We start from the raw sequence: 22,670 nt of genomic DNA, 5'->3' as shown, positions 1-22,670 counted from the left end.
GCATAAGCAGTGGAGCAATAAGAAAGTAAATATGCATGTCAAAACAGAGACTCCATCGTGAGGATATACCCCGACAGCGCGCTGTTTCGGTACCACCCTTCGTCAGAGGGTATATGCCAGTATGCTCCTTCCCAGGGGCGTAGCAATAGGGGGTGCAGAGGTAGCGACCGCATCGGGGCCCTTGGGCCAGAGGGGCCCCGAAGGGCTCTCCCTCAACTACATTATTAGCTCTCTATTGGTCCTGTGCTCATAATAATCACTTTTGTAGATGCTTTGAATAGTAGTAATCACTAACACACTGTTCCCCATCCCCTTCTTGCACCCCTGACACTGTAGTTGTCATTTGCAGGTTTTGTTGCGCCGTATCAATTGTTATGTATAGAGTGCTTGGGCGGGCCCCAATGTAAAACTTGCATCGGGGCCCACAGCTCCTTAGCTACGCCACTGCTCCTTCCTCTGACGAAGGGTGGTACCGAAACAGCGCGCTGTTAGGGTATATCCTCATGATGGAGTCTCTGTTTTGACATGCATATTTACTTTCTTATTGCTCCACTGCTTATGCCGCCTTTAGGCTGATTGCTGTGCATAGCTGCATTATTGTCTCTGTCTTGTCTGTAATATAGTTGCCTGTTGCATTAGATGCATAGCCCTGTTTATGCTGCACACTGACTCCATACGAGCTGTATTGTAATTGCCACTTTCTGTGATGTTTTGCCTTATAGGACCAGTTGCTATTAATTACTGTTTAGCTTTTTTATTTGAATACACAAATCTTTTGCATTTACTTTTTGCATGGTGTGCGAGTTATTTCTTTTAATACCGGATTATATAGGGCTACTCTGGTGGCTCGGTTTATTTACTCAGCACCCAACAATTGTTTTGGTCGCTTTAACTTCAATGCAGGGAACACACTTGACTGTTTTCGTGCGAGTTTTCTGCACAGAAAAACTGAGAACTCATGTTAATCAATGGGCTAGTACACACTTAATATGTTGTCCGCGCGCAGAAAAAAAACTGACATTCTGCATGATGACTTTGCACATTTTGTCTGTTTTCTCTATCAATTACATCAGCTGCTGTGAAAAAACGCACGCGTTTTCCTGCATAGAAACACACTTAGTGTGCAGAAAAAGTATGCAGGAAAACGCACGCAGAAAACTGAAAGACAAGTGTGTTCCCTGCCTTAAGGTTTATTGGGTGTGCATACTTCTTTTGTAAATAAGCATTACCTTGTACTCATACTGTGCTGTGTGATCTGGTTTTTCTTGTATTCCTGTATTGTCATATTTCTGTATGTCACCCCTAAATATTGTCTGTAACCTAAACTAATGTCCAGCGCTGTGTAATATGTTGGCGCTTTATAAATACAATAAATAAATAAATTAAATCCTCATGTTACGAGATCTCCTGATAAAGAAGACATGGTAGTTTTTTCCTCGTTGTTCACTGGCTTACATAACAGAGCATGTTTAATCCTCCTTCGCACACAATTATGAATTAACGTATAATTGGAAAGTCTTTTATTTATTGTATTTATAAAGCGACAACATATCATGCAGCGCTTTTAATACTGAAAAACACCTTTTTGGATAAGCAGATGCGTTACAGACATTTTCGATCATTGTAGGGCTCTTTTCTAGTGTTGGGCGAACAGTGTTCGCCACTGTTCGGGTTCTGCAGAACATCACCCTGTTCGGGTGATGTTCGAGTTCGGCCGAACACCTGACGGTGCTCGGCCAAACCGTTCGGCCATATGGCCGAACTAAGAGCGCATGGCCGAACGTTCCCCGAACGTTCGGCTAGCGCTGTGATTGGCCGAACGGGTCACGTGGTTCGGACCCGAACGCGCTCTGATTGGCCGAACGGTCACGTGGTTCGGGTAAATAAATACCCGAACCACGTCATATCTCCGCCATTTGTCTGTGGGTTTAGCTTTGGGTAGGCAGGCAGGGTAGTTCGCGCTCCAGCCACGCTAGCCAGGGTCCCCCCTGTCATTGTGTCACTGCTGGGAACAGTAGTACACCGCTTGCTCAGCCACACTATATAGCATTCTGTTTACTGCCACTCTGTGTACCTCGCTCAGCCACACTATATAGCATTCTGTTTACTGCCACTCTGTGTCTGCTGGGAATAGTAGTACACCGCTTGCTCAGCCACACTATATAGCATTCTGTTTACTGCCACTCTGTGTACCTCGCTCAGCCACACTATATAGCATTCTGTTTACTGCCACTCTGTGTCTGCTGGGAATAGTGGTACACCGCTCGCTCAGCCACACTATATAGCATTCTGTTCACTGTTCTGTGTCTGCTTGGAATAGTGGTACACCGCTCGCTCAGCCACACTATATAGCATTCTGTTTACTGTTCTGTGTCTGCTGGGAATAGTGGTACACCGCTCGCTCAGCCACACTATATAGCATTCTGTTTACTGTTCTGTGTCTGCTGGGAATAGTGGTACACCGCTCGCTCAGCCACACTATATAGCATTCTGTGCACTGTTCTGTGTCTGCTGGGAATAGTGGTACACCGCTCGCTCAGCCACACTATATAGCATTCTGTTCACTGTTCTGTGTCTGCTGGGAATAGTGGTACACCGCTCGCTCAGCCACACTATATAGCATTCTGTTTACTGTTCTGTGTCTGCTGGGAATAGTGGTACACCGCTCGCTCATCCACACTATATAGCATTCTGTTCACTGTTCTGTGTCTGCTGGGAATAGTGGTACACCGCCCGCTCAGCCACACTATATAGCATTCTGTTCACTGTTCTGTGTCTGCTGGGAATAGTGGTACACCGCTCGCTCAGCCACACTATATAGCATTCTGTTCACTGTTCTGTGTCTGCTGGGAACAGTAGTACACCGCTCGCTCAGCCAGAGTATATAGCATTGTGTTTACTGCCACTCTGTGTACACCGCTCAGCCAGACTATATACCATTGTTTACTGACACTCTGTGTACACCGCTCAGCCAGACTATATACCATTGTTTACTGACACTCTGTGTACACCGCTCAGCCAGACTATATACCATTGTTTACTGCCACTCTGATTCTGCTGGGAACAGTAGTACACCGCTCGCTCAGCCAGACTATATAGCATTGTGTTTACTGCCACTCTGTGTACACCGCTCAGCCAGACTATATACCATTGTTTACTGACACTCTGTGTACACCGCTCAGCCAGACTATATACCATTGTTTACTGAAACTCTGTGTACACCGCTCAGCCAGACTATATACCATTGTTTACTGCCACTCTGATTCTGCTGGGAACAGTAGTACACCGCTCGCTCAGCCAGACTATATACCATTGTTTACTGACACTATATAGCAGACTATATAGCATTGTGTGTACACCGCTCAGCCAGACTATATACCATTGTTTACTGACACTCTGTGTACACCGCTCAGCCAGACTATATACCATTGTTTACTGCCACTCTGATTCTGCTGGGAACAGTAGTACACCGCTCGCTCAGCCAGACTATATACCATTGTTTACTGACACTCTGTGTACACCGCTCAGCCAGACTATATACCATTGTTTACTGCCACTCTGATTCTGCTGGGAACAGTAGTACACCGCTCGCTCAGCCAGACTATATACCATTGTTTACTGACACTATATAGCAGACTATATAGCATTGTGTGTACACCGCTCAGCCAGACTATATACCATTGTTTACTGACACTCTGTGTACACCGCTCAGCCAGACTATATACCATTGTTTACTGCCACTCTGATTCTGCTGGGAACAGTAGTACACCGCTCGCTCAGCCAGACTATATACCATTGTTTACTGACACTCTGTGTACACCGCTCAGCCAGACTATATACCATTGTTTACTGCCACTCTGATTCTGCTGGGAACAGTAGTACACCGCTCGCTCAGCCAGACTATATAGCATTGTGTTTACTGCCACTCTGTGTACACCGCTCAGCCACACTATATAGCATTGCGTACTCTGCCAGTCAGTGTGTATATTGCTGGGATCAGTAATACTCCACTCACCGTCAACCACTATATGAGCTCAACATGAGTTCCCCAGAGACCTCCGCTGTGAGCAGCACTCCCAACAACAGCAACAGCCAACGCCCCACGCAAGCTATAACATCCACCCCAGCAGCCAGTGGTCAGCAGCAGCCCTCCCCGGAGGAGAACGTTGTGTCCATCAGTCCGTCGCCAGAGCGATTAATGAGGGCTGCCATTGAGGAGATGATGGGGCCTGATGTGGAGGAGGAGGTCTGGCTCAGGCCAGCATCCCAAGTTAATGTTGAGGACGATGAGGGGTCTGTGTCTGGGGATGTTGGGGTGGCAGAGGTGGTGGGTGGGTCAGACTCAGGAGAAGAGTTGTATGATGAGGATGATGATCGGGACCATCTGTATGTGCCTCAGAGTCCGACCCCGGAAAACATGTTGTATCGTGTGTTTAGGTACTAAAATCTGCGTTCCCTCCCAGTAGTGTTGGGCGAACAGTGTTTGCCACTGTTCGGGTTCTGCAGAACATCACCCTGTTCGGGGTGACTATATAGCAGACTATATAGCATTGTGTTTAATGCCACTCTGTGTACACGGCTCAGCCACACTATATAGCATTGTGTTTACTTCCACTCTGTGTCTGCTGGGAACAGTAGTACACCGCTCACCCGCCACTGTATAGCATTGTGCTCTGTGTCACTGCTGACAATAGTGGTACACCGCTCACCCACCACTGTATAGCATTTCTGTACTGCCACTGTACTGCTGCCAGTCAGCGTGTACTTTAAGGATAAGTGAAATGAGGAAGAAATCCGGTGAAAGAGGGAGGGGCAAGGGAAGAGGTGTTTCCCCTGACGGTTCACGTACAGGCCACAGGGGAGCACCCAAGAAAACCCACTCAATACTGCCCATGTTGTCCAGGACAACAACCCTCACAGATCCAAAAGAACAGGACCAGATAATTACTTGGATGACCTCTCAAGCGTCCAGCAGTGGGTTAAGCAGCACCAGCACATCACGCACGAGGTCCGAGTCCTCAGCCAGTTAAAGTCTGGGCTTTCTTTGAAGACTGCACTGAGGATGTTACCATGGCGATTTGCAAGGTGTGCAAGACCCGCCTGAGCAGGGGGAAAAGTATTAACAACCTCTCCACCACCAGCATGAGCCGCCACATTCTATCCAAACATCCCACTCTGTGGGCAAACGCGGCAGGACAGGGTACCACCAGCAACACTGCCTCCCTTGGGTTCACCAGACTCACCACCAGACCCGCCTCAGCAGCAGCAGTAGCCCAGCCATTGCGTGGTTCACAACATTCACAAACATCAGACGATGCTGACACTGTCACTTTCCGGACTAGTGCTCTTGAGGTCTCCCAGTGTTCATCAAACACAACAACCAACAGCCCTTCGGTGTGCAGCGCTACGGTTGAGTTGTCTGTCTCTGAGATGTTTGAGCACAAGAGGAAATTGCCAGCAAATGACCCCCGGGCCGTGGCAGTAACAGCCAGCCAGCATAGCCAAGCTTCTGGCCTGCGAAATGCTGCCATATCGAGTGGTGGAGACAAACAGCTTCAAGGGCATGATGTCAGTGGCCATCCCACGTTACGTTGTTCCCAGCCGCTACCACTTTGCGCGCTCTGCAGTGCCTGAGTTGCATGAGCACGTGGTCAGCTAAATAACCCGAAGCTTGAAGAATGCCGTTGCCTGCAAGGTTCACCTCACCACTGACACCTGGACGAGTGCGTTCGGCCAGGGTCGATACATCTCCCTTACCGCGCACTGGGTGAACCTTGTGGAGCCTGGCAGCGATTCCTCACCTGCTACGGCGCGGGTGTTGCCCACGCCGCAAACAGCTGGATAACAACAGCAGCACCTACCTCTCTGACTCCTTCTCCTCCAACGCATCTCAAAGCTGTACCTCATCCGGAAATGCTAACCCAGCACCAGCAGCAGTAGGATCGTGGAAGCAGTGCAGCACAGCTGTTGGCATGCGTCAGCAAGCGTTGCTGAAGCTGATCTGCCTTGGGGATAAGCAGCACACAGGGGAGGAAATTTGGAGGGGAATAAAGGAACAGACGGATTTGTGGCTGGCACCGCTGGACCTGAAACCGGGCATGAAGCTAGACACCTGGCACGAACTGGCAATGTACGCAATAGAGGTGCTGGCTTGCCCGGCAGCCAGCGTTATGTCGGAACGCTGTTTCAGTGCTGCCGGAGGCATCATCACAGATCGGCGTATCCGCCTCTCCACAGAAAATGCAGACCGTCTGACTCAAATTAAAATGAATCAATCCTGGATTGGAAACGACTACGCAACACTCCTGGACCCCAACCAAGTAACATGACCGATGAACATCTGGGATGGTTTAGCGTTTCCGGTCCCTGTTTATTGAACCTCTCATCTGTATTACATTTATGACTGCATGGCGGCAAAAAGCATTGCTGCTATATCCGCACGCTTTTTGTCCTCATGCAAGGCCTGGGTTGTTGTGTCTCACAAAGCGTGGCCTTCTCCTCCTGCGCCTCCTCCTGTTCCATCACGTGTGCTGCTGCTGCTGCTGCTGCTGCTGCTGCTGGGTTACCGTTGCCGGTCCCTGTTTATGGAACCTCTTATCTTTATTACATTTATGACTACATGGCGGTACAAAGCATGCTATCCGCACGCTTTTTGTCCTCATGCAAGGCCTGGGTTGTTGTGTCTCACAAAGCGTGGCCTTCTCCTCCTGCGCCTCCTCCTGTTCCATCACGTGTGCTGCTGCTGCTGCTGCTGCTGGGTTACCGTTGCCGGTCCCTGTTTATGGAACCTCTTATCTTTATTACATTTATGACTACATGGCGGTACAAAGCATGCTATCCGCACGCTTTTTGTCCTCATGCAAGGCCTGGGTTGTTGTGTCTCACAAAGCGTGGCCTTCTCCTCCTGCGCCTCCTCCTGTTCCATCACGTGTGCTGCTGCTGCTGCTGCTGCTGGGTTAGCGTTGCCGCGTGGTCCCTGTTTATTGAACCTCTTATCTTTATTACATTTATGACTACATGGCGGTACAAAGCATGCTATCCGCACGCTTTTTGTCCTCATGCAAGGCCTGGGTTGTTGTGTCTCACAAAGCGTGGCCTTCTCCTCCTGCGCCTCCTCCTGTTCCATCACGTGTGCTGCTGCTGGGTTAGCGTTGCCGCGTGGTCCCTGTTTATTGAACCACTTATCTTTATTACATTTATGACTGCATGGTGGTACAAAGCATGCTATCCGCACGCTTCTTGTCCTCATGCAAGGCCTGGGTTGTTGTGTCTCAAAGCGTGGCCTTCTCCTCCTGCGCCACCCTCCTCCTGTTCCATCACGTGTGCTGCTGCTGGGTTAGCATTACCGGTCCCTTTTCCTGGAACCTCTTATATGTATTACATTTATGACTGCATGCCGACAAAAAGCATGTTACCTGTGCAAAGAAAACAGACATTTCCCGCATTTAAAAGACAGTTTTCCCTTTGAAACTTTAAAATCGATTTTCTCAAAAACTATAAGCTCTTTTTGCTAAATGTTTTTTTCCTCTTGTACCCACTCCCAAGGTGCACATACCCTGTAAATTTGGGGTATGTAGCATGTACGGAGGCTTTACAAACCACAAAAGTTCGGGTCCCCATTGACTTCCATTATGTTCGGAGTTCGGGTCGAACACCCGAACATCGCGGCCATGTTCGGCCTGTTCGGCCCGAACCCGAACATCTAGATGTTCGCCCAACACTACTCTTTTCCACTGAGTGCAATTCGATCCGAATTGTAAAACGCCAGTGACTTTTAAATTGCTAGGGTTGCTAGTTTAAAAAAGGAATCGCGGAAAAGTATTAACCATTTCCACAATTCGATTTTATGTGAAGCGCAAACGCTTTTTGAAGCGATTTTACCTGCAATTGCGCTTCTGTGCTAAAAGATAAATGCATAAATGCAATCACACATATGAAATTGATGAAAAATTGCAACATGTTTGTGTTTGCATAGGTGATTGCTAGTGGAAGAGAGCCCTAATTCCCAATTAAATATTCCCAGTAAAAAAATAAATAAATAAAAAGTTGTGACCGCCTTAAGAATACAATAAAATGATTGTCAGGAAATATTTTAAATATGGCACATGGAGATTACCTTGGGGCTATTAACATTATGACAATTTCAGTCACATAACTGTGTATAAATATTATAAAAAGCTAATTGGCTATTAAAAATGTTTTAAAGTGACATAAAAAAAACAAACATACTTGCAGACATTTTTGAATAGCTTAGTGCCTGCTGCAAAGTGCTTCTGCATAGTTAAGGTATTCATAAACAATGCAGATTTGTAGGAACAAAATCATTATTAACCTATTTTGGTTTCTGGACGTAGAAACTACGTCCAGAAACCATGTGCGCTACCGCGCGCCCCCGCGGCCGATCGCGCGCGTGCACGCGCACTCCCGGCCGCGGATTCGGTAGCCAGGCAATCAGTGAATCGGGCTATGAAGCCCGATCACTGATTCCTCTCCCCCGCTGAAAAAGCGACAGCTTCTCTCGGAAGCTGCGCCTTTTCTGGCCGTTCCCTTCCTGATGCGCCACTCTAAGCGTGTGTTACGCTTAGAGTGACGTCATGTAAACAAACTCATGGCTGCCATCTTGTGGCCAAAAAGTAATACTACACCTGAAAATAAAAATAAGTTAAAATCAACACACATTTACATTATAAATCTATTGTTTACCCCCCACCCTCCCAAAACTACCCAAATAAAATGTTTACTATGAATAAAAAAAACCATTACAATAAAAAAACAAACAAACATGTAAATATTTACCTAAGGGTCTAAACTTTTTAAATATCAATGTAAAGATGAAATATTTCTATATTTTTTTTATTTTAAACTTGTTAATAGTGATAGATGCAAAATGGAAAAAATGCACCTGTATTTCCAAATAAAATATTGTCCCCATACATTGTGATAGGGACATAATTTTAACGGTGTAATAACCGAGACATATGGGCATATACAATACGTGAGTTTTAATTATGGAGGCATGTATTATTTTAAAACTATAATGGCTGAAAACTGAGAAATAATGAATTTTTCCATTTTTTTCTTATTCTTCCTGTTAAAATGCGTTTACAGTAAAGTGGCTCTTAGCAAAATGTACCCCCCCCCCAAAGAAAGCCTACTTGGTGGCGGAAAAAACAAGATATAGATCAGTTCATTGTGATAAGTAGTGATAAAGTTATAGGCTAATGAATGGGAGGTGAACATTTCTCTCGTGAAAACCACGGAACCTGAATGGGTTAATATAGTAGATCACTAAGGCAGCAGCAATGCTCTGCGGGGGGTGATGAGTGCGACCAGGAGGTGAGATAATCTGCTGTAGATGCCACTTACCTCTCCTGAGATCTTCTGATGGCTCAGCTGCCTCCTCTCCTTCCCTTTATACCCCTCTCTGGCCGGGGTTGGGCCATACAGAATTAATGTATGTAATGTATGTAACAAAATGTAACCAATTCCGCATTTGGGAATTTCTCGTAAAGTTTAGCTGAATTGGACAGTTATAGGTTGTTATGTTGTAAATGTAGCTGTTAAGAGTCTCCGTCACATGCTCTGTCAGCTAGATATACTTTGCACGTCCATACGGGTGAGAGGACTCTATATCACTATTGTGTAACATAAGTCCCCTTTCACTTAGTACCGATCATTTCTGACCCAAAAAAACAGTTCATACAGCTGATCAAATTGTGCACAATCCTGGCCTGTAGAAGCCACTTAATGCTCAACATTTACATGATGATCGGATGTTTTTCAGATATGCTTTAACGGAAATGTTGTCCATAATCTCAATAAATATGTATATTTATTTTTATATACGCTTCAGGTTGACACATCCGTTTTATTTTGTGGGTATCAAGGTTTGTGAAATACTTTATGGTAGGCCAGCAAAATACAAATAATAATACGTTTTCTGCAAGGGAAAGAAGTTTGAGAATAAACATAAGAAAATCTGATCAGTGAAGTAATGAAAAACATCCAAAGTTTCTATCTCCCAATTCTGAAACATGTAGTGTATGTTGTTAAAGTGTACCAGAGACGACCTGTTTAAACATTTTTTTACTTACCTGGGGCTTCCTCTAGCCCCATAAGCACGGATGCGTCCCTCGCCGTCCTCCTGAGTGCCTCCGTTAAGCCACAATCTTCTCTGTTATTCATCTCAATGACGTCAGTGGGAGCCTTCTGCGCATGCGCGGACTTTCCCGGCTGACGTCACTCAGTCAGACTGAGCCCGACTGAGCCGAGTACCAGGGGCTGATTGCGGCTGAAGAGAGGATTGCGTGAGGACTGCAGGAGGACGGCGAGGGACGCATCCATGCTTATGGGGCTGGAGGAGGCCCCAGGTAAGTAAAAAAATGTTTAAACAGCTTGTCTCTGGGTAACTTTAAGGTGGGTACAGATGAGGTACTTCTATTTAACTACCATGCCAGTACACAGAGGTTACTTTTTCACTCTACCTGTTTCTAGTAAGCCTTTTTCACTCTACCTGTTTCTTGTAAGCCTCTCTGGGGGTACAAAATCCAGAAACCTTTCTTGCAGGAGATGCTTTCTCATCTTAGCAAACAAAATATCTTTTCAGCATCCAGCAAGGTAAAAAGCACCAAAAGGTATGCAAGAAAGGTAATATCAAACTTGAGATAATTTGGGACAATTTATTTTACTTTCAATGTTTTTTATTGAAACAATTTGTCATTACAAGTATAACAAAGGTTGATTATAAATGACAATTTCTATGCTTTCCATAGACAAAGGTGATATCAAAACCATTACTAAAAGCAGGATATATCTAGTACATCTATCAATGTTCTATTACTTTAAAATTCAGGCGATAGACTTACACTAAGTTTGCAGAACCAATGTGTCTGATTATGACGTTTTTCGAACAGTTAGAACATCTCGAGATTTTGAGTGGTGGAGGATGCAGCATCTAAATGATAAGGTAGCTTTACCTATGGAGTAGGTTGGAACAGGAAGTAGTTCAGTTGGGGGGTAAAAGTTGTATTACTAAGTAGTCCTTTTGCGGACTCTGCTTCAGCACCAGACCATGTCTCTTTCATTGACATGGGCGTGCTGTTTCCAGAAGGGCCTGCCAAGCCAGAGGAGGGATAGAGGAGGGATAGAGGAATGGGGGGGGGGGGCAGGAGGGGGGGGGGGCAGGAGTTGATTGGTGACTTTAGACTCTAGACTCTGTTTGTGAGGGTGTTAACTTATTTTAGCTTAGTATAGTTTGTGTGGCTCAAGGGGCTGTGTATGGTTTCTATGGGTCGTCGGTTGGGGTGAGACAATTTCCCCAGTCTATTGTTAAGTGGTCTGAGGTTCTTCCAGGGAAGTGGCGTCTAAGGAATAGGGATTCCATATGGAGGTTGAAATCCACTAGATTTTTTAATTGAGTGGAGGATGGGATTTGGTCACTCTTCCAGGCGGTTAGAAGGAGTTGACGAGCTGCACAGATTACATGGGTGATCCTGGCCCTATATTGTGTCTGGAAATTGTCTAAGCCGATTAGAAATAGCCCTAAGAGAGGGTTTATATTGACCTGTGTCTTTACGATGAACGAGATAATTTGGAATATTAGAGCCCAGTATGGTTGGATTTTGGGGCAGGTCCATAGGATATGGAGGAGCGAGCCCTCTTGATGACAAGATCTCCAGCGTAGTGAGGATGAGGAGGGGACAAATCTGGCCATTGTTTTGGGAGTGAGATACCAGTTGTAGATGATTTTTTTTTGTCGTTTCAACATGGGTTATACATCTTGTGTGTTTTTTTTGCTCTAGTAACGCTTTTTGTAGTACGTTTGTGTTTAAAGGGATTTTGAGGGATTTTTCCCATGAGGTTGCAGAATTAGCCATAGGGTCTGTAGAATTGCTATTGATATATTTGTACCAGAATGATATGTTACCTGTTGAGCTCTTAGTGAGTGTCGGAGGAAAAAGTGTTTCCCATATTTCAGTAGGGAGATTAATACGTTTTATGGGTTTTGTTTTGTGGAGATGGGAGATTTGGAGGTAAGTGTAGAAGTCTTGATTTTTAAGTTTATATTTCCATTTAAGAAAGTCGAAGGTGACTAAAGCAGATTGAAGCAGTAGGTCGTTCACTACGTGGATGCCAGCCTCAATCCAATTCTTCAGATTGATCTGGGGGATAAGCGACTTTAGTAATGATACTGGAATATTATGTGCTTTAGTGGTTTTGGAGGATGCTGTGGGGATTTTAATTAAGCTCTTCCATGCTGTAATAGTTGCCTGGATGGACGGGTGGGTGGATTTCTGAGGGGTTTGTGAGGCCCATATGAGGTATAGGAGGTCATGAAGAGGGGGCGTTGATTGGGCTTGTTCTAAGGGGACAATTTATTTTGAGTACTTATCTTGTTGCTGGGGACTGAAAGTGTATTTCATTGATAAGGTGCATACGTTTATTGTGTAAAACTACTGCACATTCTGTGCATATTAAATCAGTGTCCAAAGAATAATACCTTTAATAAAAACATTTTTTTTAAGTATTTCACCATTAGATATCTTTAAAGTCAACTCCAGGAAATTATTAGGATAGTGTCCAAAGTGACTAAGCTTAATTTGGCTTTATATCTGTTCCCCATATGCATTTAACTTTGTCTCGTAAATTATCTCCTAGGAGATAATATTCATATTCTCTTTAAAATAACTTTTCAGCCTTTTACTATTAAAAAAGTACTTAAAAGTCTGTGAAAAAGTACTATCAAAATTATTCTGAGTATTATTTTGCTTGCTGGTGGTTTAAAAGGTGTGTTTTGACAAGGTGTGAATATATCACCTAGGAGAAAACTATGGAGAAAAAGAGAATAGCATATGGGCCTGTATCCACAATGCAGAGTTTTACTTGTACTTCCTGTTAGAAAATTGTCAGTATCTTGGTATACCTGTTGCGTTATTGTACTGCACATAGTTTTACTGGCCACCACTAGAGACAGTAGAGATTGTCAGTGAAATGCTCATACATTCAGCTTGCATGCTAGTCTAATGCAGATTTGTATGCAGCTTGGAATGAAGGTGGGGCCACACACCATACAAAAAAAAAATATTTACTATAATAAAATCAATTGGCTGTAAAGAAAATCGAAAGATTTTTCTCTCCTAGGGTGAAACCTGATCGAATTTCCAATTTTTATCGAAATAAGTTGATCAGAAGTGGCTCATATTTTAATACATTTTTATAAAAATTGAATGGTGTAAGAGAGATTGTTAATTTCTGTATTTACCACACAATCCAAATAAATTGTAGAAGGGGGATAAATATGCAACACCTGTTCCACTGGACTCAGCCCTATTTGTACATAAATCGGTCTATTATACAGATCAGATTAGTATACTGCATTAAATCTAAAAAGACTGATAGCACAAGTCAGTCATGACTTGAGTTTGTGGTGCAGATATTCCTATGAGTTTGTGCACAAAGGAGACGTGTACACAGGGCTTGTGAGCAAGTCTCTCTAAAAAGAAGAAAGTGTCACGCCTCAGGCTGGTTTCATACTACAAATTGGCGTTAGTGTTGCAGTGCACTGCATCGCACCACCAAAAAAACAGGCCTTCAGGGAACACTACGTTAGTACAGAGTGTTCCCTGTCTGGCATCCGTCCACACAGGAAGTGATGGCCATTTGCGGTCACTTCCTGTTTCAGACATGCAGAAGTGCATGGAAGCGTATTGTAAAAATACGAGTTTAGTAATTTAGTAACTTAAATTTGCATAATTACTATTAGAAACAAACTGAAGTCCATTTTCGTAATTAAAATGAATTTGTTTCTATAGAAAACACTAAATTACGAAATTTCGCTTTAAACAAACATTTTCAGCAGAACACGAAATTACACAATGGAAATTACATTGACGGAATTATGGATTACCGTTTGTATGGCAATTAGGAAATTATGAATTTGCGTCGTAGTGGCAAAATTCATGTCTGTAATTACTGAAACGTGAAATTACGCAAATTTCGGCTCAACACTTACAGCCTGAGCCCACTAACGCAGTTGTGTCCGCTTCTGTCCGCTTTTCAGCATCTGTAACATTGATGTGTAACTGAAAAGCGGACACAACTGCATCAGTGGGCTCAGGCCCTAATGAACAATTGACCTTGTCCTATCTCTCCCCTATCCTCAGAAGCTGTATTCTGCCAATAAAACTTTTATGGCTGTAATCTGCTTAACAGTGATATTTACTATATTACCAACAAGGTACTGACAAGACAAAAGCTGTCACTTCCATGCCTAAAAATGAACTCTTTCAGGCAGCAAAATAAAGCAAGTAAAACAGCCTGGTTATTAATATGTTATGTACTGTACATACACATGTTTATCTCATAATGTCACATGTCGCCTACACTTTAAGTTGCATCTGCCTTCTTCATCAGTGAAATTCAGAGTTTGGATTACTGGGTATCAACTACATCTGACGTCCAGGGTTACTTGGGTGAGAAGACATGTGAAGAACTCTGTACCACAGCTATGCGTTTGCTTTGGTAGAGCTGTGATCTGGGTGGTCAAACATCTTATTCACCCAATCACAGATATTGTTGAGAAGGTTGGGACTGTTCGTAGATGCATAACGATGCATGAGTCAGTAATGTCTGAGTAGGCTACCAATAATAAAAAGTTGTTGTTCTGATCCTAAAATGTTCCTCTGATATCAGACTTTCTGTGCTCTGACTGATGATGCTGGCTAGTTGTTCAATAGTCAATAGATAGTTCAGTATTTTAGTAGCACTACTGGCACAGAATGCCCCTTATGTTCCCCTTTAACCCTAGTTGATGTTTAGATAAGCCTGTAAGAAAATGCTTTGAGCAGAATTTGTAACTCTAAATCTAAGTGTACTTCTTGATGTCAGTCCTGCAATCAAGTCATCAGAGAAGATAAATTAATCATCCTTTATCACAATGGCACCATATATCACTTTCAGCATTTTACCATTTCTAATACTGAGGGTGTTATTTGCCTTTTACAGTGCCCCATGGGGCTTTTAATGTCTTTAAAACAAGATGCCCTTTCATTAATGAATCTAAAGCATATCTGTGGTATCCGTACTAAAAACTGGGAATCTTCATTGGTAAGATGATTTGTGAAGTTTCATTATGGCATCGGGGGATACTTCAACATGGAAGCTATTGTTTAGCTTTAGATTGAGTATACAGCGGGCTTTAGAGGTGGGCACTGGGATCACTCCCTGTTACAGCTTGAGTTGAGTCATCCTGGATTTAAATGACTAGTGTATGTTGACCCTCGTGTTAACAAGGGAGTTGACATTGCACGCTTCCTATAATGTCAACCACATTAAAGTGTTTTTGAGTATAGTGGTCTGATTTTCTCACAGGCCTAGGATGATTGCCCTGGGATGGTTTTGGTCGCTCGGCTCTCCAGAAGAAGCACAGTTGTAGGTACTTAAAACAATAAACACCCAACAATGGATTTCCTCGTAGGGGTTTGAAGGGTGATGACTGGAAGGGATGTGCTTCACAAAAATAAAATAATAAACTGTTTAAAAGTTAAGAATCAACTTACCTCAAAAATGAATAAAAGGCCAATTCATGGGAGTAAAAAATTTATGTAGACACAAAAACAAATGACGTTTTGTGGACCAGAACCTGCTTCCTCATGTCAATATACAATGTCCATAAATGTCGGCGCTATAGAAATACTAAATCATAATAATAATTGCAATAATGATCTTTATCCAAAAACTCAGCTTATAATTACTCCAAAAGGATCCATGTACAATATCTCCAACCACAATCCTTTACAGCCTGTAGCCACCAAGTGCAGATCGATGATACTCACAAAACAAGTGGCTGCCACCACTATCAAACATAAACTGGCATCAGGCTGTTATTGTAAAGAAGGTTGTCATATTTTTACTCTATACACTTAAAAACAGAGAAGTTTGACTTATATTGCGGGCACAGGAACTCCTTCCCCAGTCTGTTCTCCTCCTGAACTCTAGCCACCTCCTCTGCAAAAACATCTAGCCACCCACTACTGCCTCCATGGGCGTCCGCACGTTGGGCAAATTGGGGTGCCTGCCCCTTTGGCCGCCAGCTGCCCCCGCCCCTGCTGCCTAATCACAAACGCTGCCCATCTACCATGTAGACCGCACCAGTGCTCCGCAGAAGATTCCCCGGACGGATCTACAACACTTGAAAAGTTGAAGGACCTCGCTCCCCTGCCCTCTGCACCTGTTTCCCAGTGATTAAAAAAACTCTGCGTATTTCAGTCAGGTGCTGAGGGGACAGCCTGCAGAGTCCTGGCTATTCGTATGCACGCTGGCATGTGCGCTCTCCATACACATGTTCTTAATCAAGCCGCTACATGTGTGCATCTCCTGTAATATGTGCATGCCGGGATTCCTGCAGCCAGCACAGTGGCTCCAATGGAAGAAGTGAAAGCTGCATATGCTATGTGTGTGTGCACTGATCGCAGAGGAGCACAAAGCCACAGCTGTCATATGGAGGGGGAGCGAGGTCCTCCAACTTTTCAAGTGTTGCAGATCCGTCCAGGGAATCTCCTGCAGAGCGCTGATGCTGTCTAGATAACAATGATGGATGGGCTGCGAGGCTTGGTAAGTCCAAGCTGTATTGTGCAGACAGGCTGGGAATATGGGGGTCTGTTATCCTGCTGACAGCAGAGTGCGTGTCCCATCTTACATGTCGGCAAGCTGTACATGTGACACTGCTCTCCTGCCTGTGTGTACTTCATCTGCATTTGCAGAATACAGATAATTGCAAGAAAATTGAGTATTGTATAAAAGGAAGGGGAGGGGGTCATGTTTGCAGTGTACTGTGGTGCTATGTGTGCTTTGCAGTAAAACTACTCTACTAATCCTGCAGATGGAACAAATTCATAGCTCCCCCTGTCCCTCATTCTTCCTCATTTGTCACTCTATAGTATCAGGACTGAAGTACAGATCTGTGTAAATATATGTTTTTCTACTGGTGTGGTTTGAGTTCTAAAACATATTATTCCTATGAAATCTTAAAGTGAACCTCCGGACTAAAAATCTACTCAGCAGCACTGAAAAGGCCTGGTGTCTCTTTAACAGGTTCACAGCATCAGAACTTTGTTTCTCTTATACAAACCTCATTTTTAGCTGCACAGAAGAAAACTGCCCGGGCTTTTTTCCCCTGATGCTGTGCAAAGCATGATGGGATTTCTGATGTTGTTGCTCTCGTTCTGCTGTTTTGGTGCAAATTTTTTTTTTTTTTACATTTTGAATTTGACATTTGAAGCCTAGCGTGTGCAGCTGGGAGGGGTTATCAGGACACAGGACAGTTGGAACTGTGTCTCCTGCTCCTTGCCACCTCCTTTCAACCAAAAAGATGGCTGCCCCCATGACAAAGATGGCAGCCCCCATGAATCACAAACATTTGCCTGTTCTTTTATAGCAGGGTGGGTAAAAAATTATATTACCCATCTATTCTAATTAACATAACTAATGTAACTTAATGACAGTATGTTTGTTTAGGCTGAAGTTCCCCTTTAATATGCGTGAATATGGCTGTGTTGGGGGTGTGGCAGGGGTGTGGCCTAAGTGTCCCTCTTTCTGATTTCAAAATGTTGGGAGGTATACAGCAGGCAGCCCAGCGTCAGACCCCCGATCAGTCGGCGACCAGTGAGTGCAGGCGCTAGGATCTCGCAGACACCGCACTGATATGCGGAAGTGACATCACTTCCGCATATGCATCACGGTGTCCACGGAGTACCGTGCGCCCGCTCTAACTGGTTGCCGGCTGATTTTGAGGTCTGATGCTGGGCTGCTGCTGTCACTACAGTGAGTGGGGAGACCCTGTGGATTCCTATCGCTACTTAAACTGGGGGGCCCTGTCACTACCTAAACTGGTGGTCCCTGTCACTACATACACCCAGGGGCACCTGTCATTACCTAAAATGGGGGTCCCTGTCACTACATACACTGGGGGGCACCTGTCACTACATATACTGGGGGGCACCTGTCACTACCTAAACTGGGGGGCACCTGTCACTAACTACACTGGGCGCTCCTGTCACTACCTGAACTGGGGGGCACCTGTCACTACATACACTGGGGGGCACCTGTCACTAAATACACTGGGGGGCACCTGTCACTAAATACACTGGGGGGCACCTGTCATTTCCTAAACTGCTGGTCCAGTCACTACATACACTCGGGGGCACATGTCACTACCTAAACTGGGGGTCCCTGTCACTACGTACACTCGGGGGGTCCCTGTCACTACCTAAACTGGGGGTCCCTGTCACTACATACACTCGGGGGGTCCCTGTCACTACCTAAACTGGGGGGCACTCGTTTCGGAGACGCTCGTGTCGGAGGCGCTCTAATTCCTACCATAGTCCTAGTCTAATGTCCCACCATTGCTAAGTTCATCTAAATTTTGCTCCACCCATGACCACACCCACATTCTGGTCCATGACCACACCCAATTTTCGGCATGGCGTGCAAAGTGCGCCGCACAGCATGCGCCCCAATTTTTGGTGCGGTGCGCTAAGCATGAGGTAAATGCATGAGGTATTTCAGTGGTAAGCCTGCAGCAAATAAGTAATAGTCTTTAATTGTCTTCCATAAATTAGGATAGTCTTTGGAAGATGTGTTTTTTTGTTGTTGTTTTTTTGAGGAGGGAAGGTGTATTTGATTATGTAGCAACCTATGAAAAGTAAATTTATAGGCATCCATTATAAAAAAAAATAAAAATAAATCCAGCTCATTTACCTTTAGAGGCTGGGGGTAGGGGGGTAGGAGCACTTTTAGAGGCTGGGGGGAGGGGGGGTCAGAGCACTTTTAGAGGCTGGGGGAGGGGTCAGCACTTTTAGAGACTGGGGTGTGAGTACTTTTACTTTTAGAGGCTGGGGGTCTGGAAGGGGGGCTACAGAACTTTTACTTTTAGAGGCTGCTAGGGGGGGGGGGGGGGGGTCTCGGAGCACTTTTAACCAGAGGAGGAGGGGAGGGGAAATCGGTGTTTGCCGCAGTTTTACTTACTTTTTTTTAAAAAATAGAGGCTGTGGGTTGGAGCATTTTTACTTTTTTCCCCCAACCTCTGGGCGAGGGGGGGGGGGGGGGGGGCGCGGCAGATGAAGAATTGTACAGGGTTTGGAGCACTTTTTCTTTTTTAAAACAAAATGGAAGCTGGGGGGGGGGGAATTGTTGGTCAGATCACTTTTACTTATTTCAGCAAAATATGGGGGCCTTGAACACAGAACAAGCTGAAAAGGCTCCATGTTATGTGACAGATATCACAATTCTATTACAACACTGCATTTATCATGTGGTAGAGGTAGGTCTAATTATGTGAGGTAAAAGACATGCAAACAGGTACCTTATTTCACTTCAGAATTCAAGTGTGAGATATTTCACTACTAAATACCACCCATTTTTAGTAGAAAATTACCACATGAATTACCTCATGAAATTACATGAGGTCAAACTTTACATAACCACCTGAGCGGTCTGGACGAGCTCAGCTCGTCCAACACCGCCAGAGGCTGCCGCTCAGGCCCTGCTGGGCCGATTTTAATGAAATAAAAAGCAGCACACGCAGCCGGCACTTTGCCAGCCGCGTGTGCTACCTGATCGCCGCCGCAGCACGGCGATCCGCCGCGTGCAGCGGCGAAAGAGGGTCCCCCCAGCCGCCCGAGCCCAGCGTAGCCGGAACAAACAGTTCCGGCCAGCGCTAAGGGCTGGATCGGAGGCGGCTGACGTCAGGACGTCGGCTGACGTCCATGACGTCACTCCGCTCGTCGCCATGGCGATGAGGTAAGCGAAACACGGAAGGCCGCTCATTGCGGCCTTCCGTGTTACTTCTGGCCACCGGAGGCGATCAGAAGAACGCATCCGGAGCGCCCTCTAGTGGGCTTTCATGCAGCCAACTTTCAGTTGGCTGCATGGAATAGGTTTTTTTTTATTTAAAAAAACCCTCCCGCAGCCGCCCTGGCGATCTTATCAGAACGCCTCCAGAATTCAAAAGTTGATTTCTCTAATGAGGTAAACCCAATTCCATGAGGTAATTATTTACTAAACGCTATGTGGCATGGTGAAGAAAGAGTTAATGGGAACAGTGCTGGAGGGGAGGTACTTTTCTCCCAGGTCTCTCTATTATGCAGGTTTGTTTGCATAATTAAGGCAGCTGGAGCTGACCTGGGAGATGAGTTAAAAGAAAGGAAAAGTGGGCGGGCAGCTGCTCACTCCGGGGCTGCTGGTGTTAGAGCAGGAGCTTTGCAGGTCTGCTCTGTGAGCTCAGAGAAACCGAAACAGGTATTGTTCTGGTCAGTGTGCTACTTTTCTGTTCATAGTGCAATAGACAGCCTTACTTATTTTGTTTAAGTTAGTTAGCAGCCAGACGGCTAGGATTTTATTTTGGTTTTGTTACCTGCCTGTACATATTGTAAACAGCCTTGCACGTGTGCCAATAAAGGTGTTGGTGAACCTGAAAAGAACTGTGTCGCCTGTCTGACAGCTCTGAAAGCCCACCCCAGAGGGCAAAACGCAACCCATACCCTGTTCCCGTTACATATGGTGGAGGATGCGGGCACTATAAGGTTGTGTGCTGTCAGACTAGGCCCAATACCAACCGAAGATGGATAAGCTGGTGGAGCAGTTAGTCCTCTCAAACATGGTCCAGAGGGAGACCCAGCAACAGCTGATCCTCGCTAATGCTGAGCAACAAAAGGCGACTGCTGCACAGCATGAGATGATCGTGGAAATACAGCGCCAGTCACAGGCCATGTGTGAAAGTCTGGCCGCAACTGTGGAAGCTGACCGGAAAGCAGTTGCGGAGGACAGGAAAGTGTTGAAAGAGCTGGCACAACGTCTTGCTGACAGCACACCACCAAACCCCAGTCCTGTGTCACTCGTCCACGTGGGGCGATATCTGCAGCGAATGACCACTGATGATGATACCGAGGCCTACCTCTCAACTTTTGAACGCACAGCGGAAAGAGAGGGATGGCCTAAAGAACAGTGGGCTGGACTGTTGGCCCCCTTACTGACAGGGGAAGCGCAGAAAGCTTATTTTGACCTAGAGGAAGAGGTGGCCCGGGTCTATGACAGCCTAAAGAAGGAGATTCTGGCTCGGCTTGGGGTGACACTGGCCCTCCGGGCACAGCGGGTGAATAACTGGAACTTTCGCACAGACAAACCACCCAGGTCCCAAATGTTTGACCTCATCCACCTTGCTAAGAGGTGGTTACAGCCAGAGACTCTGACCGGTCCGGAGATTGTGGAAAGGGTAGTGGTGGATCGCTACCTGAGGTCACTACCTGTTCGCCTACAGAAGTGGGTGAGCCATGGGGACCCCAAATCGGCAGATCAATTGATTGAACTTGTGGAACGTTATTTTGCCGCTGAGGACCTGGTGTCGATGGACTCTCGGAGTAGGACTGCCCAACTGAGGAGTACACCTCCCCCGGCATTCGGTAAGCCTGAGAATGGGGTAATGGGCGGGCGGTCACTGAAAGAGAGGACACTGGGAGAGACTGCAGGTGCAAGCTCTAATGAATGGCGTTCCCGGCCAGGAAGGGTTGTACCAAAAGACTATGAAAGATATAAATGTTTTCGTTGCAGGGAACTGGGACATATAGCTGCAGACTGTCCTTTAGTGGATGAGGCCATGCAGTGTGATTTCGGTGCTAGAAAACTTTCTTTGTTTGCCAACCCGGCATGGTCAGCAGTGGCAGCTGAAAAACATATGGGACAGCTATTTATTAATGACAAAAGTGTACATGTTTTGTTTGACTCAGGTAGTTTGGTAACATTGGTGAGGGCCGATGTTATTTCTCCTGAGAATCTGCAATCAAAAAAAGTTGGGGTGATATGTGTACATGGGGATACTCGGGAGTACCCAGTGGCAACCGCTGAGTTTGCTACCCCGCTGGGACAAGTAACTCATGAGGTAGGAGTTGTACCCCATTTATGGTATGCAGCTATAATAGGGAGAGATTTTCCTCATTTTTGGCAGTTGGTGGGTAATGACGAAGTGTCCCCCAGAGTCGGACGTTAAGCATTCTGAGGGGGTTCCCCACGGTCCTACTGCTTTTCCTTTGTCAGTCATGGCAGGGGAATTAGAGGACCCTGGAGAAGTTCCCTCTACCTCCAACGGTGAACAGCCCCTGGCGGAGTCGGGGAGTGGTGTAACTTTTGGGGATTTAAATGTGCGTAGAGACAATTTTGGAACAGCGCAGTTGAGGGACCCCACCTTAACTAAAGCACGCCAGAATGTAATAATGATTGATGGGCAGCCGGTTGACCCCGGTGATAGAGTAGCCTATCCCTTTATGGCCATAAATCAAGAATTACTATATCGTGTGTGTAAAAAGAGTGAGGATATTATAGAACAGTTAGTGGTTCCAAAGCCTTATCGCCAGTTGGTTCTGGACCTGGCCCATGGTCATGTGTTGGGGGGACACCTGGGAACCGAAAAAACCACAGAGAGGGTGCTGCAAAGATTTTTTTGGCCTGGGGTGCACCAGGACATAAAGAATTTTTGTGAGTCTTGCCCGATATGCCAGAAATCGGCACCCCAATCTCATTTTCGGAGCCCATTGGTTCCCCTTCCTATTATAGAGACCCCTTTCCAGAGGATTGCCATGGACTTGGTGGGCCCCCTGATCAGGACGGCTCGGGGACATCAG

At 45.5% G+C, this 22,670-nt stretch overlaps 1 protein-coding gene across 2 annotated transcripts in view; it reads right to left on the bottom strand.

Annotated features, from left to right (window-relative positions):
* LOC137528057 (peptidoglycan recognition protein 1-like) overlaps positions 1-22,670 on the bottom strand; it is a 76,171-nt gene that overhangs the window by 47,975 nt on the left and 5,526 nt on the right. The window contains exon 1 of one of the 2 annotated variants that reach the window (XM_068249294.1): positions 9,367-9,442. The exons of the other annotated variant lie outside the window; for it this stretch is intronic. The gene's annotated coding sequence lies outside the window, so the exon portion shown is untranslated. Of the gene's footprint in view, positions 1-9,366; positions 9,443-22,670 lie in introns of those variants that run through there. 2 annotated transcript variants of the gene reach the window in all.

The sequence above is a fragment of the Hyperolius riggenbachi genome, chromosome 8, assembly GCF_040937935.1.
Source record: "Hyperolius riggenbachi isolate aHypRig1 chromosome 8, aHypRig1.pri, whole genome shotgun sequence".
NCBI lineage: Eukaryota > Metazoa > Chordata > Amphibia > Anura > Hyperoliidae > Hyperolius > Hyperolius riggenbachi.
This window is presented reverse-complemented; position numbering and strand designations above follow the sequence as displayed.